Source organism: Magallana gigas, chromosome 4, assembly GCF_963853765.1.
Source record: "Magallana gigas chromosome 4, xbMagGiga1.1, whole genome shotgun sequence".
NCBI classification, from domain to species: Eukaryota; Metazoa; Mollusca; class Bivalvia; order Ostreida; family Ostreidae; genus Magallana; species Magallana gigas.
In genome coordinates this window covers 22,258,799-22,265,514 of record NC_088856.1, presented here as the reverse complement: position 1 = coordinate 22,265,514, position 6,716 = coordinate 22,258,799, and the positions used below count along the sequence as shown (strand labels likewise).

The window sequence follows — 6,716 nt, the reverse complement described above, 5'->3', positions numbered from 1 at the left end:
TCTGATTTTCAAGATTTACTAATAGCCAAGAGAGAGACGTCAAAAATATCAAAAATATTAAATTAAGAGTTACCTAAATACGCAGTGTTTACTTAAGCTTTATCTTTGTCATAACATGTATCCTTTATATTCACCTGTATCGCTTTATGTGTAATAATGACAATACAAACATTCAGCAATAATTATTCAAAAATGTGCTATAATTGTTAAGTTTACTTTATTTATTTTTTTTTAACGTTCGATTTTTTCTGATTAGACATGCTTTGAAATCTCAAGTGCTAATACAAAAATGATATAAATCATAATAAGATAGAATCATAAAAGCATTTAGCAAAGGCCAAAATGAAACACACAAAAAAAAAAAAAAAAGATTCATGAACATAAAAAAGCAGTTGAAAATCAACAAGCACATTTATTTCGCACTTATATTTAATCGTAAAAATATGTGATTGCAAGAATAAAATGAAATCATATTTGTGTAAATATGCAGCATTAAATTAACATTGCAATCAATCGTATAGGCATTTTAATGTTAAACAAGTCAGTGTTTAGATGAATATCGAATCGATACAATTTTTGATATAACACCACTAATGCATGTTGATATTTGGCAATATATTATTCTAGGTAAAAAATTATGACATAACGCATTTCATTTAACATATTTTGATTATTTGTTCCGTATGCTTTCCTATTTCATTGCTACGGAAGTTTTAGTCATCGCACGAAATATAATATATTTTATAAAAACAGACAATGTATATTGAATAAAAATTATCTAATATCTGATCCATTTTTTTCATCCGTGTTTCATATTGCTTACCATTTTATGATTATATTTCTCGCTACACTAAAATTATGCTTATGGAACATATGGAAGTTTTGTGAAGGTTCACTATATAATTTACACTTTTCTGTTAGGTATATCCTTGAATGTTCTATTTCATACATTTATTCACATTGATGTAATGGTAGCCTTACGTCATCTATTATTGAAGTATACCATTCGATATAATAACAAAATCATAAATCACAATCGACAATAAAACAAACAGCTTCATGTTACGGCAGAATGTATAAAATATTTAAGATAAAATTAAATAAAAAAACTGTGACATTGTATACTTCTAGTTTACGACGAATGTTTTAAAATTGATATTTCGGTAGGTTTTGTAAAAATAGCAGCTCATCTTTTTGTAAAATCCTGTACAAAAGCTACAAATTATATTTTTTTTTTTTTTCATCAAACGTACAGGTATAGTTTTGAATTTATGTTTTGATTACTTTTAAAGCAAATTGATTTAAATCACTACTTACCGTCTTGATGAAATGCCATTATGTACATATTTCTTTTCATGTATATACTTTTCAAACCGCAAAGCAACTCATTTTTTTAATATCCATAGGTACGTGCTTTGTAAACTTGTTTTATTTACAGTCAAAACTGCCGTAGCGGTCAACCCTATTAAGCAGTCACCTTTCGTATGCGGTCATTTTATTTCCTACCGATTAAAAATCCTATATAATTGCCCTCTAAAGAGCGGTCACCTGTCTAATGCGGTCAGCGTATTTTGATCCGAAACTGTACAGTCGACATGCATTAGGCGGCCATCTTGACCGGTCACATGATTTACACCCGGGGATTTTAAACATGGCTTCCGAATGTCGGGTATAAAATGTAAACAATAATTATTCGCTTGAAGCGAGAGAAACCAAATTAATCAATGTATTTATAATACATAATTGGCAGATCAGATACGAATGGGAATCAAGTGAATTGTTTAAACAAGTATTAACAATATGTTTGTTTTAGAAACATGAATGATATACAGGTGTCAAAAATGTCCGCGGCGAGGCAAGAGAAAATTGCTTAATTGATTTAATATGATTTTGAGTTCTGATACGGTCGGTTAAAAACGTGATTTTTGATTTGTATTTAAAGTGTTTGTTTTCTATATATACGTAGTCATGAAAATAGTGTTAGTGTTATAGTTGTGAAAATGTCGGCGACACGGTTTTCACGTAATGACTTTTTGAATAATTTAAAGAAATATAAAAATTGCATGCACAATGCATTGTAATGTATTTCTACTTATTTGTAAATATAATAGATACTGTAAAAACATCAAATCAATTACTTTATCTATCATTTTGATACATTATGCTAAATATCAAGTATATAATTGAAATGAAATTGAATAATTGTTCTAAAAATGGATTTGATGTTGGGAAATTCACAAGTCTCTATTCAAAGGTCACCTCTCTTAAGAGGTCACTTTGGGTGCCTCCCACAGGTGACTGCTTAATACAAGTTTGACTGTATCTAGACATTTGTCTATACAACGCTTTACAGATATTCATCTTTATAATTTATCATTTAGTATTAAAAATGACTTCAGGTTATTCTTATTTTTTGACTTAGGTTTATGATCATTTCGATACAAACTTATGCATTTTTAATCTAATACACGCGAGTAAGTTTCTGTTGAAATAAAGGGAATGAAAATGTTATTATAAATTTGTTCCGTGGTTATCTTTAGTAATACATTATTCAAAGGGAGTAATCATTTAATGAATTGTAAGCTCTTCCGAGAGATCACGTTTACTGTTTGCATATTTAATCTATATGAAAAACGATTTAAACATCCTAACTTTTGTGAAATTCAATAAACGTACAAAGACAGGTGTATTGAATATGTATGTTCAAATCAAATTTCAAATATCATTAAAGTTCCATTCCAAATATAAACTAGAACTTTTTTTGTCTTCAACAAAAAGTAAGGGCTTTTCGACATCCCCTTTCCCTTTTTTGATTGTAAATGTCGTGTAAAATCGTATCTATTTTTTGTTTTAAAATTCTTCACCGCCTTGGTATAATCAGTTGCCTATTAGAAATATAACCTTATAAATAATGCAATGTCAAAAAAAGATAACCTCAGCACTTTAAAAGTAAATATACTTTTAATTTCCAAAAGAATATTTCCAAAAAATCATAGAAAAGTAATTATTTCTTTCTCAAATAGAAAACGTGGTATGCCTAGAGTATTAATGTTCTACGTTCATTGAGCAAAGCGAAATAACTCTTTCTAAATCACTTTTTCAACTTTTAAAAAGTTGCAATATTCAAAACCTTAATACTCCTATAAGAAGTCAAAAAATGGCCCTACGGACCATAATTTTTAAATTGTACTCTTTACTCAAAACTTAAAACCGAAAAGATTTTAAAAATCAGATGAAAAATAAAAAAAATACAGCTAAAGGGTTGTTTTTAGCTTTGACCCCTCTAGATCCCTTATCTTTCAAATTTTTTATCTCAAAACATTTTCCGGTCTGCAAATTAGATCCCTCAATATGAATATTAAATATGGAAATATTTACTTGAAAACTGTTTGAGAAAAAGTGGCACGCGTGAATTCAGTTTAACATTAAAACACCCATAGACGATTTGTTATCAACTTATAAAACCGGAAGTTCTCAATTGTTTCAAACGAAACTTTAAATATATGATAATTTTGACAGTTTTAACATTTTCCATTCTTCATTTAAAAAAATTGGTGGTTATTTCAATTTTTAGTTTTTCATCCCCCCTTTTTTCATAGTTTGAAGTCTGATATCTCAAAAACAGCAAGAGATACAAAAAAGTTGTCGCTTACGATTTTGTATATCGTACTATGAAGTATCTAAATCCAAAATTTCTTAGTTTATAATCAAAAAATAAAATACATACAAAAGTCCCTTTAATATTTTGTTTTTTGCATGTGTAAACCGGAAGTATATAGACCGGAAGTCCAAAAAAGGACATACGGGAGAACTAAACAATTGCTAAAAGAATCTAACATTAAATTTTTATTTTTCTGTTCCGTTTTCAAAAAATCCATGACGAAACTTTGTCGAGAAGAATAATAATAATAAAACAGAACGAAAACAATAGGTCTTTTCGACCGAAAGTCGAAAAGCCCTAAAAATGGTCGAAAACAAATTATCTAATGTTGCATGCACTCATCATCTTCACATTTCGAATTCTATTCCAGCTGAATTAATTAACATTTGCAATCAAATTGAATCTTTTATTTTTCGTTAATACGAGAAAGTTAATATTAGAAAGAAAAAATGACTTCTGATGTGTTTGAACATTTCAAAGTGCTGGTACTAGTACCTCTTGATATATCTGTTGAACACTCCTCTGGTTTGCATTCCTTCATACTGCAATGAGCCCTTGGGAATTCATATTCTCGTCCTTGTTTACCCCTCATTTGCTTTGGAAATCTTGACATCGTTATAGCTCCCAGTTATATAATATAAAGAAAGAATGGAAATTTATTGACACCTTTTAAATAAATGATATTGTTTTGTATATTACTGATGTTATTGACCTATTGTCTTACCTGTTGCTTTAGGTTCTTCGTCCCCGCTCGTATTGGTTACCATACACTCTGTAAAATTGTTTTAAGTCGTTCAGTTTTCATCAAACTATAAATTTTAAAGTCATTACTATCACACAATTATTACTTTCAATATTGTACCTTGAAAAAATATGTTTGCTTTATATTCATCTAGATGTTGGCAATAATATTCCAAGTGTACTATGGTTTTTTCACACTGTTCTCTACTCATAGACACGGTTAATTTGGTTCTACATAGAGGCCTCCGATGGTCGTTGTGGATTATGTATTTTCGTATCTCTGTTAATGTAGTGTTCTCCAAATTGCAGGACGAACTCGTGTTGTCGATAACCCGTGATATCGCTATGAAGTAGATGTAAGTCAATATCATATAATATCATATAATAGATAGCAAAGTATTTATTTAAAAAATAAATTCACTTTCTTTTACCTTATAGAAATAAATAGAAATAGAGTTTGTTGGATGTATCGCTCAAAAGTTGAATCTTGGTTTTCAGCAATTCAGATGTACATAGTATCAACAAAATTTCATATTTCAAATAAAGGCATCCTTTTCACAAAGAAAGCAAGAATGCTAATGCTTTTTGCGAAACTATTGTATTGATAACGTTTACCGCTCTTGTTCACCACTACGATAAATTGTACATATATTAAAAGTAATAAAATATTTAGATACCCTTTACCTTTTCCATGGATCGGCATATAGAAAATATGATTAAGATTTCAAATAAAATAGAAATATATTTTGAAATAATTACCTAAATGCATCTTGCTCACAGATGTGTTATCTATATCAAAACAGGTATCCTCCAAATCATCTGGACTTTTTGGGTCAGTATATATGAATGATATAAAACTGCAAAACAGAACAGAAATGAAAGTACAATGGGTTTTTTTTCAATAAAAGAATATGAATTTCCATTTGACTCTAAAAGTATGATTTCATTACCTGAGAGTTTTAACTGCAAACGCATTTTCTGGTTTATATAGGAACATAACGAAAATGTAATACAAACCTAAAACAAGAACATAATCAAATAAAACGGGTTACGTGAATCGGAAAAAGTCGCCATGATATGAGAAAAAAAATAAACATCCGCGTTTACAAAACTGAAAATAAAATGGGAAGAGTTTAAAACACAAAGTTCCGTAAGTTGTCAATTATAAAAATACTTACACATACTCCAGGGGTTAGCTGTCTGTGAAAAAAGCATTTTACTTCGAACAATGAATGGTTTGTCTTCGTTAAGATTGTTCCACGTAACACACATTGAGTGAATTCCCCATTTTTATAAATAAGGATAAGTACTCTGGTTCAGTGTAAATGAATGATGCATTTCCTGATAAAAAATATAGTTCATGCCATAAAAACTGACAAATATAATTCCAATAATTGTTAAACTATTTCCTGGAAGAAATGTTTTATGTTTTTTCAACCATCAGTTCTTTATTAATGAAAAAGAAAATGTTACTACACATTACTAGATACATGTTTATACCAACATTTTTTAATGTACATATTTTATAATATTAGATAAATATATAATAGAAATGTCAAGGACCCTTTTGAATATCAGACATATATCATCCTATATGGAATTGATATCTCGGATGATCACCAAAAAATGCATAACATGTGCCTTTCACTTTCACCTTAACATGACTTTTTTTCCCTTTACAGTAATTTATTTTTTTTAACAAAAATATTGCTAATAAAGTCCTTCGTTCTTACAATATTCATAAAATACGATTTGACACAAAATAAAGTAATTTACGTGATACAAATAATGTAAAAACTGTATATTTGTTATTGTTTACTCCAGTTACCATAAATACTCTTTAAGCATAAATATGATTATCATAAATCAATATACAATGTTGTTCGATTTCTTAATTACATCTGAGAGGTTAACTACATTTTCTACGATGACATTGTCCATCTTTACTTCATAGTGCTCTATGATCACAAGAACAACAAGTATCGATTTTTTAAGTAATTATTACATGTTTCTATTTTGTACATGAGGTTTTATGTAATGATTGAATAAAGTAGCATCTCTTCCGTGTAAAGCTACGAAAGAAAAATATCAAGAAATGTTCCTGTTTTATCGCGATTTCTTTCTTTATTGATATTTCTTTACAACGGTCAGAGATAGCAAGAAAAAGCCTTTTTACTCTTCAAAGCAGCTTAGATAGGGAAAACACAATGAAATCTGAGTGAACTTTATAAAATGGCGGAGTTACAAAACGAAATCTTAGAATGTAGACAATGTAGACTGTTCGGGCGTAAAAAAGTAAAATATATGGCATTAA

At 28.9% G+C, this 6,716-nt stretch overlaps 1 long non-coding RNA gene across 1 annotated transcript; it reads right to left on the bottom strand.

Annotated features, from left to right (window-relative positions):
- Positions 1–4,312: 4,312 nt before the first annotated feature.
- On the bottom strand, positions 4,313–5,674 carry LOC117683083 (uncharacterized). Its single transcript, XR_010713659.1, has 5 exons — positions 5,581–5,674; positions 5,353–5,419; positions 5,162–5,259; positions 4,524–4,745; positions 4,313–4,433 (listed from the first exon to the last, which is right to left on the bottom strand). It is a non-coding gene; the product is annotated as an uncharacterized lncRNA (long non-coding RNA).
- Positions 5,675–6,716: the final 1,042 nt, after the last annotated feature.